Raw genomic sequence first — 12775 nt, forward strand, 5'->3', positions numbered from 1 at the left:
ATAACAGACAACCTAAGTGTTATGACACAGAGTGTCCACTCTGCTCTCCTTGAACAGTGGAGTCTATAAATATCAATTAGGCATAGTGGTTGATGACTTTATGCTCTTCTATATCCTTGTTGGGTCTGCATGTATGAATTTTAGTTTGTAAAACATGAGATTTGATGTTCATAGTCCTTTTGAGGTTTTCTTTCCATCTAAGAGTATAAGGCCCTGGTTCTTATTTTAAAATGGGGTTTTCTAACTAGTCAGCCAGGTTTGGGATCAAAAGTTTGGTATTTCTGGAATGGCTAGGCAAATGGTATGGCTGGACAAATCCTCATTTCTTCCTTCAAAAATATATAGATGACTTGTCAATATGTAAACTTATCACAAAGGTCTTATGTGAATTCTCACAGGAATAAAACCTGTTGTTATAACGGAGAACTATCCCATCATCTCGCCAACATCCTAACATTTAAAACACATTATCTTCCTATGCTATGATCCATAGAATTCCCAGATTGTCTGAATGACCACACATTAGTAGTAATATCATTTATTGGATTTTAAATATATTTATTACTTTATATTTCTATTTTAAATTATTAAATGTGTAGCCATACAGAAGAGAAAAAACAGATGTCATGTACTCACCATCAGAATGAGCAGATGCTAACATTTTGCCATATTTGCTTTAGATCTCTTTTTTTCTTAAAAGAAATGGAATGTAACACACAGTTAAAGCCCACTTTCCATTTCCCTCCCCCTCTCCCTTCCTTCCTTTCCACTCTACACAGGAAACCACAATTCTGAATTTGGTAGGTATTGTCCCTATAAATGTATTGGCACTTTCACTCCGTGAATATATCCACAAACAATATATGGCCAAGACAATGTTGGCTGTTCATTAGTTTTATAATCAGAGGAGAAAAATGGGTCACCTGCCACGTTCAGAAGCCCTTGGTCCATTTTGATCTCTGTTTCTTCCACTGGATTCTGCTTTAATCCTGGTTTTTAAGTTCTGTTTCTGGATCTCTTCCTACTGAGATTTACTCCCTCTTAGCTTAAGTCTTGCCTGGCTTTTGTCAGGAGTGCTAGCTTGGATGCTGCATCCATGATTTGGCCTTTCTGAAGCCTCGACCATTGCCCAGCACAAGTCCCTGCACCTTGGTCCTGACTTAGGTTTTCCCACCTGACTCCCGAATCTGGACACATGATTATACCCTATTGTCTGATGTGTGAGTGGACAGTTGCTGTTGTCAGACCTGAGCCATCTGGTCAGATTCTAGCACCAGAAGGCAGGTACAGCTCTCATCCTGCCTCTTCTATGCTTAGCTTGCATATGTCTGGAAGCCACTTCCTTGAGAAATGTGCCTAGGAGGGTAGAAGCTGATGAGGATGGTGGTGATGACTACTAATACGTCACATCCTTGAGTAATACAATCAAAATAGTAACAGGAATTCAATATATGTTGCTCAAAATAAAAAAAAAAACTGCTGTCTATAGAGGACCTACTGTAAACCAAGTACTGTGCTAGGTACTTCTAATGTCATTAACTTTTTTTAAAAAAAGATTTATTTGTTGTTTATGCATACAGAACTGGGTTGCAAGTCAGAGGTGCAGGGGTGGTGAGAGGATTCACCAGAGACAGAGTGGGGAGCATAACATGCAGCTTGATGAAGTACACGGCTGAGGGGAGCAGCAGGTGAGACAGGAGAGGTCTGTTGCACCATGTGGGTCACCTCTGGGACCGGGTATTGAGCTCACACTGAGGCGGCTGTGGCTAGCTTGCAGTGTTGCGGCCTAACTCTGTTGTGCCACCAGGGAGGGTCCTACGTCATTTACTTTTAAGAATAATCATAGTATTTTATAGATGAGAAAACTGAGGCACAGATTTTGAGTCAACATAGGTGCTCAGTGATGCTATTTGACTTCTTGCAAAGATTACAGTTAGTGGACAGTAGAACAGAGTTTAAACCCAGGTATCATTTTCTCAAACTTTTTCAGGAAACCATGAATATTTTGTTATACTGTGAATATTGCTTCATTAAGGAAAGTAGAATATGGAGGGGACAGTAAACTTGAGATTAGAAGCTTGGCGTCCTGTTCTCTGTCACAAATGTGCTGGGTGACCCTGGACAATTAATTTCTTCTCTTTGTTTCCTTGGTTTTCTCCTTTATATTACGATGGAGTTGTACCAGATAATCTCTAGGTTGTGTTTGCTATGACTTGGATAGCCTTGCCAAAGGGGATAAAGAATAGCATCACTATGTTAAAGAAGTTTAGGACAGGAGAATGGGCAAAGCTTCTGGCATTGACTTGTTCTAAATTTGTAACAACTGGAACTAGTTGGATTTCTTTTCTGCTTCCCAATTTGACTTTGGAAGGGATCCATATCTAAGAAAGTTTGAGATGACAGAAACTATGAGTTTCATCAAGCTCCTACTGTGTGCCAGTCACTGTCCTGAAGACAGGAAGGAAGGAAAAACTCACATGCCAAAGATTTGTGGAGCTCCTGGGTCAAAATAGAGACTGAAATCCAACAGCAAGTACAGAAATATGAAAACAGTAATTCAACTAAGAGTTACACTGTTAACATACAACAATATTTGTTGAACCAGTGTGCAGGCAATGAAGTTGATAATGGAGTATGAACAGTCCCATATAATTCTACAAAGTATAGATATTATCTACTGTAATTCTCAGACCAACCCTGTATGAGGGGGATTATCATAATCCCATTTTACAGATGAGATAAAGTAGCATAAAATAGTGATAGTAATAGTTATACTCAGAGTGCTGACTTTCTGCCAGACATTATGCTATGAACTGTCTGCATATTATATTATTTAATCCATGTCCAATTCTAATAAAAACAATAGACATCTGGACTGGGCTGGACACTGTTCCAGATACTTTATTTGGCTTTCAACACATACTAATTAATTGAATCCATACAACACTTTTAGATGTGCTTATTATCTCACTTTATATATGAGGAAATTGAGACAAAAACCCAAGTCCCATATCTGAATTTGGATTCTAACTAGGTGGTGATTACAGAGTTAACCCTTTACATACATCAGGATTCCCCTCCTTTCCAAGCTCAGCACTGCAGTACTGTTTAGTACTGCCTCAATAAGATATAATTATGTCCGTTTTACAGATGAGAAAACAGATTTAGAGAGATTAATCATCTTGTCAATATTTGGAAGTGATCAGGGTAGGGCTGGTCTAGTCCATGCAAAGCCCTTGTTTTGAATGATTCATCTCTGCTGTCAGAGATGTGACAAAGCCAGGATAGCAATATACACATTTCCACATATGAAAGGATTATGACTCTTTAGCATTTCTGTATGTCTTTCATGGCAGTGCATTGGTCTGGACCCTCTATGTGCTGGGCTGAGTGGGGAATTACAAAGACTAAGACAATCCTTGTTTCCAAGAGACGAAAATCAATTAGAATGTTCTTTTCACCCTTTTTTCTTTTTCCTGGGAACCTGAGGCTACTTTTTTATCCATCTACCCTTATAGAAATCTTGAGGAAATAAGAATAGCAAGGAGTGACTGATTAAAGTATTAAATTCAGAAAGACCAGTAAAGGCAGGGGGACACCAAGAGGTCTAGAAGGTGAGTAGGAGCTGGCTTTGATTTGTGAAGTCAGGATTATGAATGGGTTGGAGACTTCTGGCCCTAGAGAAGATTGCAGATGTTCATGCCCAATTTCACACTGGAAACAAAGGTCTAAGCCAGGGTGTGGAAGTGGTGACCTAAACTATGGGGAGGGAAAGCCAGTGGCTAGATGGCTAGAAAGGAGCTACCCAATCACTGAGTGTGACCCACTTCTGTGATGGGATGGATCCCTGCTTCCATTTGCAGACCACAGCCTGAGTACTGGACACTGTGCAGCATGGGGATGGGAGTCTCTGGTTTGGCTCCCCACTTGGCCACTCACCAGCACATGATGTGAGCAAGTCAATTCTGCCTCTAACCCTCCATGTCTATAGAGACTGTAAAATGGGCATAAGACTTTCTGCTGTGCTTGTGTAGCCTAGATTAGGCTGATGCTATGAGAGCAGTTGGCTAACTGTGAGTGCTAGTGCATGCGAAATGCTGAGGAAGGGAAAAAAAATCTAGGTTTTGCCTCCTCTGTAGTCCTTCATGACAGGATTGTGCTGACAGAGGGCATGCAGATTGACTCACACATACCTGACAGGAAAACAGGCATAGTTCTTACCTGACTCAGTTTCCAGCTTGAACTATGAAACCTACCCATGAAAAGCACCCTGGCATTAGCAAGTTTTCTGTGTGGGGGTGTAGGTCAGGGGAGGAGCTGAACCAGAAAGGAGGGGGCTATGCTCCTATGTTAAGGATCCAGGCTTGAAAATTAGTGTCTTTGAAGTGGAATCTGCTTTACGCAACCACGTGGTAAGACAAGGGGGGGGAGGGGAGGAGAACCTGACTTCTGAGCTCTGCCCCTCTCTCACCCGTGATGCCTCTGGCACCTCTTAGGCTCTTCTCCCAGTCTCAGTCTCTCCAACTGTAAAACAACAAACTACTTTCCAAACCTAGAAAGGTTCTTTTCATCCACAGGGAGGTTTCTAAAGCTGTGATGAAAGAGGTAGGAACCCCACCCCCACCCCAGTTTGGCTCACACGGCCCAAGTCCAGGCCTCTTTAAACAATTCTGGAATCAGCCACCGAGTGGTGGTAGAAGAGAGCCAGAGGATTTGTGTTGGTCGGTGAGTGTGCGTGCGTGACAGAGGGCTTTTACATGAATCATTCTGTATCTGGCAGGGCAGCACCTGCTCCTCAGCCTCCAAAGGCAGTGCGAGCAACACGATCATTCAAAAGCTGCCGCTTTCATTCACGTCTATAATTAGAGAGCAAGCTGCAGCGGTCGCAGGCGCGGGCGCCAAGGGAGTAGAGCCTCTGGGCGGGGCCTAACCTAGCTCCGCCCGTTATCACTAAGCCCCGCCCTTCTTCCCCGTGGCACCACCCCCAGCCCGCCCCCTGTCGGGGGCTTGGCTCTCGGCCACAGGAATCCTTCGGTTGTCGCCAGGACGCCAGGACCCTCGGTGCCCTCGCTTTGGGATCACTCTGGTGCAGTAAATAAGCACGGTGGCGGATCCTTTTGCGGGGGGGCGGGGGCAGCTATATTTAGGGTGGCATCCCCTTTACCCCGCCCCTCTAGCCCTAGTGTCCCGCCTTCTCCCCTCCGCCTGCTCGCCCCTCCCAGCCACCTCTCCCTCTTTGTCGCATTACATAGTAATCTGAGATGCATGGGATGAGCTCCAGGGAACAGAATGTACTTGGCAGAGACGCGAGGCTTGATGTCTGCAAAATGTCGGAAACGCAGCCAAGAGCTGCTAACTGGGTCATTAACCTCCAAAAGCAAAGCGAGGACTGTAGGCCCGCTCTGCCTCCCTTCATCTCGCCAATAAAAGTGCCTCAATGTGAGGGGAAGAAAAAGCCCAAGGTTGGCGGCTTTGATTTCTAGGCACCAAAGGCAGGCTCAGTCCCTCCTCCTGGCGGGCCCTCCAGGCCTCCCCTCCGCCTCCTGTGAGCAGACAAGTGGCCTTTGAAAGGTTCATCAACCCCGAGGGGGCCACGCTCACACCTCAGAGTGATGTTACCCCGCAGCTGTTCCCTACTGCACAGCCTGGGTCCATTTTCTTGGTTCTGGGAGGAAAAGGCATGGGGATGCAAGGTTAAGGAGGAAGGTTGGAGGGTCATCCCAGACATCATAATTAGAGTGAAGAATTTTGCCATCCCCTCTCTTCTGATTCCGCCCCTTCGTCCTTTCCCTCCTGTCCGCCCTCCCTTGTCTCCTCTCTGAGAGCAGGCTGTGGGGTTGGTGCTTGAGGACATGGCCTGACTCCAACAGACTTGAGCTGTCTGTTGCTGTGTGACCTTGGATGAGTCACCCGTTTGTCTGCTCCTTAATTCCTTTAGATGTCAGTTGTTCGCAGACATAACACCTACCTTACCTATCTCTCCAGATTGTGAGATCCAAATGTGAAAGTCTCTTATAAACTGCAAGTTCTCCTCAGGGTCAGAGATTGTCCTGCCTACCATGCCTACAAGTCCTCTGAAAACAAACTTCCTCTGGCCTTGTGTGTATTCCTGGAAAATAGAAATAGAAGTGGTCTTACCAGGAAGCTCCAAAGGGTTGAATACTCACCAGGGGAGAGTCCCTAAAATCCCCCCCCCCCCCTTAAGCTGTCTAGCTCTGTTGGGTTGCCAAACAGACACTTCCCTCTATGGTCCATATACACTTCTTCAGCAGCTGTTTGGAGAGAGAAAGTGCTTGGTACTGAAACCAGAAGGGGTGGTGCAGTTCCCTAGAAGCTGAGACTCCCTTGCTTGTGGGAGGAAGGACAGTTTCCTGGCCTGGTAAGACCAGCAACAGCCTGTGGGATGTGATTCTGAACATCTGGGTGGGATCAATAGAAATGCAGGGCAGGGAAAGCCAATCTGTGCAACCCTCCTTTTGAAAGGAGCACAGCTTATCCCTGTGATGTCTACAAAATTAGAACCAGTCCAGCCAGAGACCGGACCCTTCTGGACTGATCTCTTGCTGGTCTCACCCTGTGTCCAATTTCAGACACAACATGTCTACTGGGCCTCCTTGCAAAGGCTAAATGCTGCCTGGCCACAGTTCTTTCACTGAGGCTTTCTTTTTAAAAATCTCCTGGATGACTATTCTGTCTCTTGTTGACCCACATTTAAATCCTTACATCCCTCAAAACTCAGCTCAAGTGCTAACTCCTCTTTCTAGATGTGATCCTGTTTGCTTCAGTTCTTCCTTGGGACATTTTTATAACCAGCCAGCTTTGAGCTTTGCTATCTCTGTGTTAATTATATCCTTCTGTCTGAGTGCAGATTCTCCATGGATAGAGACCTTTTGTTGATCTCAAGAGTGAAGGTGAAGGCAACCGTATATGCTGGTTTGCTTCCTAGCTTTTGCCTGTTGTCTTGATCTAATTATTAATAGTCCTCTCTTCCACCCTGCAATGTCTGGTGTGGATGATAAATATGGTCACCTTACTAAGGGTCTCTCTCCGAGACTCAGTACATGTGGGAAAACTGCCTTGAAGAAAATGGAAGAGGTCTTTCTTACCCAATACTCTAGAGCTCTCAGCTCTCCCCTTTTCTCCAGTCTGGAGGCCTGTTAACATTTGTTCCTCTTCCTCTTCCCTGGGGAAGAACTGCAGAAGGACCCAGTACCACTTTCTTTTTGACAAGCCTTCCAGAATTTCAAAATCTTCTGACCCAAAAAGAACTTGCTTCCCCTGACTCTTCCCATTCATCTTGGCCCTTAAACAGTAAGACAGCTGCTGACTGTTGAAAGGAGATGTCAACCACAGAGAGGATAAGACTTAGTCTGGGGGACAAAGTCTACCTTTCCAACCTCATCTAGATTTTGACCTCATGCAACTTCTTTGACGGCCCAGCCCCACAGAACTACCTTCAGTGTTGTTGTCTTAGGAGAAAGGGACAACTTGAAAAGCTCAGAGGTACCTATTATAAAATATGTGGTTAGCATTCTAGGTAGGGCTTGGAGGGTAGGAAAGACAAGATCCCTTGTCTTTTTGCATCATAAGTTTTCTCTAAAGAAACCTGTTGGGTGAGAGTTTGTGGGCTTATTTTTAAAGATACCAAGCATTTGGAAATAACAGCAGGCAAGTTGGCTGGCCTTGTGAATGGAGAGCAAGCGTCGGGAAGCCTGGGTCTTCTTTCTCCTTCTCTTCTGACTCACTGCTTTCTGGAGGATGAATCATATGCCCTTTCTGGGCATTGGGTCTCACTTCCTTCATCTCCCCTATAAAATGGGCGTATTTGCCATTCTTACCACACAGGAGGGGGCTGAAGCTTTAAGAGGCCTGGATAATTACACAAAAAAAAATATTATTTAAAAGTAAAAATGTGCTGTAAGTGTGTTTTGAGTCTCTGGAGAGGCACACATAGGGAGTATGTGAGAACATTTGATGCTGCTGCTGCTTTAGCTTAGAAGCTAGAAACAGGCAGGAGAATCAGACTCAATAGAGAGTTGGGGATGAGTCTGGTTGGGATGGGAGCAAGAGTCACATAAGATCCACAGCCAGCAATAAAGAAGAGGAACACTCCAGAGGAGACTGGAGAAAAAGGCCATGGGGACTATTCCATGGAGGGCTTCCCGGCCTGCCAGGGACATTTGCACTCTTTCCTGAAAGCCATGGAGCTCTTTGGAGGTGACAGCAGGGGCATGGCATCATCCACAGTACATTTCAGAAGAACATACCTATTAGATGCAGGGGCAGACTCAGGAGCTGGGGTCTTCCACATCCCAGGTTGGCCTTAAGCAACTGGTGGCTTCCCTCTATGCGAACTTCAGTTTCTATCATTGTGAAATCAATGGTAAGATGGCCCCAAAGAGTTCTAACGTGTTGTAAAGACTATGAGTAAACATCTTGAGTGTGTGTGTGTGTGTGTGTGTGTGTGTGTGTTTGGGTTGGGGGAAGAGGTGGTGAGTATGTGGTAAATGATCTGTTAGACATAAAGCCAAGCCTGCCAACCTTGGGAGAGGACCTCAGGGAGGAAGTCTGACCAGTCTCAAGACCTCAGTCAGGTCTGAAGGACTCCCTATATTTCAAACCCCAAAATTCTGCAGATTCCAACACAGCACATCTGTACTTGAGGGATTGGTCAGCAACCTCTGTCTAGACTTGTCTGCTATCTACTTCCTAGTCCAGCTGAGACAGCTGATACTTGAGAGGGCTGGATTGAGGTTCATGCTAACCAGCTGTTCCTCAAGATGCTTCAGATCTCTCCCTGTCTTGTATTAGGTTTCCAAGAAGTCTTACACCATCCAGGACTACATGGCATGGTGTCTCAGAACTGTTAGAGTAGGAGTTGACAGTATATATAAATCTTTGCCATTTTTAGCAAGGTCTGCTGTGAGATTGGCATGTCAGAGATCCTTTAGCATGAAAACGCTATCAGGGTATCTGGTACCGTCTGTTATTTAATGGTTCTTACATAAAGATAGAATCTTTAATAGAAATATAAGTCTTCAATAAAATTTAAAGAACTTTTGGTGATTTTGTAGTGACAATTCCTATAGGTTGAGGGATACTTGCATTTATGCTTTTTATTGTAAACGTCATCACATATTTTTCAAGTAGCTTACATAAGTAAATAAATAAGGATTCAGCTGGACCTAAGACAGTGAGGGAAGTAGAGAAATAAACCCATTGGTGAGTAGTGCAGTTGACTGGAGTTCTTTTAACATTGGCTGAATTAAAGATCCAAATTTCATGAAGTTGGGGAACACACCTCCACTTTTGTTTGTTATCCTCAAAAAATATTTTGTTATTTGGGGTCTTTATTGTTCCAACTAAATTTCATAATTTAGAAAAACATAAATTTCAGAGCAACACCCAGATTATTGGTTTGTGATTGCTGTGTTTGAGTTGCAGTTTTGTGTGAATAGATTTGACGAGATCTTAATTATCTGTAAGCAGGGCAAAGACTCAGTGGTGACTGGAAGAGAACAGTTAAGTTGCCTTGGTATGGTTATGGGATCAGCAGAGGTGGAAGCTCGAGTATGCAAGTTACATTTAGTCTGGATCAACAGCACAATCCAGGTTCATCCTACCAATTACTGTGTAACTTTGAGATCTGCATCTCAGTATTTACCAAAGGAGGGGGACAGCAGTTGAGGCCTGAGGGCTCAGCTAGTCCTCCTCTATTTTCCTAAAAGTCAGTCTATGTGGGTTAGCTGTTTAATTTCCAACTCACTTGGGAGTCCATAAGCCAGCTGAGAATCTCATGCTCTCATATCACACTCCTGTTGGTGGTGCCCAAAAGGCATATTTGGATGGGTGAGGGGATGTGGCTGGAAGTTGCTGTTGCTGCCACAACTTCTCCCCACTAAAGGACATTTGTGTTCAGTGAATGATGAATGAATGGAGGGACAACTGTACTTGACCTGCCTTACATGGATTCCCTAAAGAAAAACAAAATTATAATTATGATATCCTAGAAACCCATACTCTCTGAATATGAAATGTGCTGTGAATCTGGCAGATTGAGGAAACTGAGACTGACAGAGGCTAGCTCAAGGGTCATCCCAAGACATGCACCCAAGAACTCAAACAGGAGCTCAGGCCCAGACTGTTCCTTGGTACTAATTGGAGCTGACTCTGAGTTGCAGTGGGTAGATAAATCCTTTGCTAGGACACCCAGTTGCTAATCTTTGATGATATCATTCTTGGACTCAAAAACCTTTGTGAATTTCTGCTGTCCCTTCTTAGTTCAAGGTTCAAGTTGTGTCATCATTTGGGCTCTGCCTATTATCTGCCACAACTTTCAAAATATGTGTGATCCCTTGTGGATGAAGAGTCTGGGCAAGTGAGACAGGTGACCTCACTTAAGCTGATTCTGACCTAATCTAGATCTTTTTCTGACTTCTCAGTAGCTTTTCCATACAATTGCCTGGGTGTCATATTTCTTAATTAGCGTATCTTAACTCTTGAAGTTCTGCTTGTCATTTTTTTAGTAAGAGAAAGTAGAGCTGAAAAAGTGTTCAACAGACTATGAGCAGAATTCTGTAAGACAAGGCAAGAAAGACCAATGCTTTGCAAGCTCAGAAGTCTCACATAGCACAGAGCTAGTCTTCTGGTGAAGGAGGTTGAGACATTACTTCCAGAGTTTCCCCACTACTGACCCAATTCTGCTCCAAGAGCGCCCTCTGCTGGACCGGAGCAGGACCCAGTGGTCTCAGCCATCTTGGAAGTGGGGGGAACAGAACTCTGAAAGAAGAAAAGGATAATTCTTTTATTTTTCCTTGAGGGTCTTTTATTTTTCCTTAGGGGAGCTTTGAGTAACCCCAATATAAAGATAAGCCTCCAATAAGATAGGTCCATTCTGGCAATTCAGCCTAAAAAAATACATCTTGTGATAAAAAATTAGGATTTGAAGAGGAAGAAACTGGGTTTAGTGAAATTTTGAATTCTACTTTCATTTGGAGACCTGTTTGATGGACTGCAAAGGACAGTTTCTTGGAATAACTTAGTTTCTGATCCCAGATTGTATCTTTTTGTTAAAAACATTCTTCAGCCATTAATTAAAATTAAATCAACATTCTTCACATTAGCATTCAAGGTATATTTTAAAATTCATAATGCATTATATTGTTTACATTTCATTTATCAAGTCTAATAGCAAGCTTATTTTAAAACAGAACTTTACCTTGATCTAGTGTTTAGGAAATGAAAATTTATTGAGATTTTAAAAGTATGTTTGAATATCAAAGTACTATGCTTCACATTAAAAATCAGGTTCAGCAAATACTTAATCTGCTTAAATTTTGAAGTAGGCAGAAGAACTTGCTTAAATTAGTTTTTTCAACAGAAGTAGTAGTTGATCAATTGAATCCTATTTTTAGCATTTAGCACTGAGGTTAGTATTAACATGTTCTTTAGGTAGGAAACAAAATGAAACTGATTTGTCAAATAAACGTTTGGGGGGATAGTAATCATTGAAGTGTCATGTACATAATGGGGGAGGGTAGTAGGGGGGTGACTAGGAATATATTGGTTAAATGAACAGAGACAGCAATATGGAAAACACTGGAATTATGTCCAAAATTGAAGATTACAGCTGGGTGAAAACTGAAAGAAGATTCTACCTTCTTAAAACCCAAATGGTAAAATGAGACCTAGAAAGAATAATTTTCAAAAAGTTCACAAGCACTTAGTAGAGGAGTGAAATTGGAATCTGGGTCATCTGATTCTTAGTCCAGGGTCCTCCCCAATTCCTTCACTACCTCCTCACCATGGCATGTGAAAGATACATTGGGAAGAAATTGTTCCCCATATTCCAATAAGGTTGAAAAAGGATTCCTCAGTCAAGCTCTATCCCATGTCCCTAAAGAAGCTGAGAAATTGGGCATTCAGATCCTTTCCCCTTGTTGACCCTTCATTGTGTTTACACTCAGGCTGGCCAGATGTTAGGGAATAACATAAACAGTTGCAGCTGTTGGGGTGGGGGTGGGGTGGAACTCTTTAGCTTCCCAGGTTTTGATGGAACACATGAGAATACATTTATTTTGCACTTTTGGCCTGGAGTTTACTGCCTTTTCTACCTCTACAAATCTGCCATTTCATATCAAGCCTAAGTTAGTGAGAGATGTGAGGGCTTCCTGAGCTAAGCGCAGCCTATCAGCATAGGTCCAAGTGAACAGGCAAATGACTGTTCCAGTACAATTTGGGGGCCCCTCTATGGTGGTGCACTAGCAAGCAAATCTCCTTGCAAGAGTGGCCAGTGAGAAGCAGTAAATTCTACTGAGCAGAGCATGCACTGTATGTTATTTATGTAAGAGCCAGGCATTCACTGGCCATGTGATGTCAGTTGCTTAACTCCAAGTCTTGTTACCTTTGCCTTTCCTTAAAGTAGGGCTACTAATAATTATTTTTACAAATGAAAGAATTTAGTGATACCATGTATTTGAATTTAAATTATGCAATAGTGTCATTATTATAGTTATTAAAATTATTACCTAAAGACTGTTTTTTTCATTTTCCTGGAGCACATAGGACTAACTTAGCTACTTAATTTGTGAGCATATAAGAAGGAGCATCACACTGTTTCTCTAGGACTCAAAAAATATGATGACTTTTTAAATACACGAAAAAGTGTTGTTTTGGGCCCTCTCTGGTGGTACAGTGGGTTAAGATACAGCACTGCAAGCTGGCTTCAGCTGCTTCAGTGCGAGTTCAATCTCGCACCCAGAAGGTGACCCACATG

Source organism: Condylura cristata, unplaced genomic scaffold (genome assembly GCF_000260355.1).
Source record: "Condylura cristata isolate star-nosed mole 26May11 unplaced genomic scaffold, ConCri1.0 scaffold00003, whole genome shotgun sequence".
Taxonomy (NCBI): domain Eukaryota; kingdom Metazoa; phylum Chordata; class Mammalia; order Eulipotyphla; family Talpidae; genus Condylura; species Condylura cristata.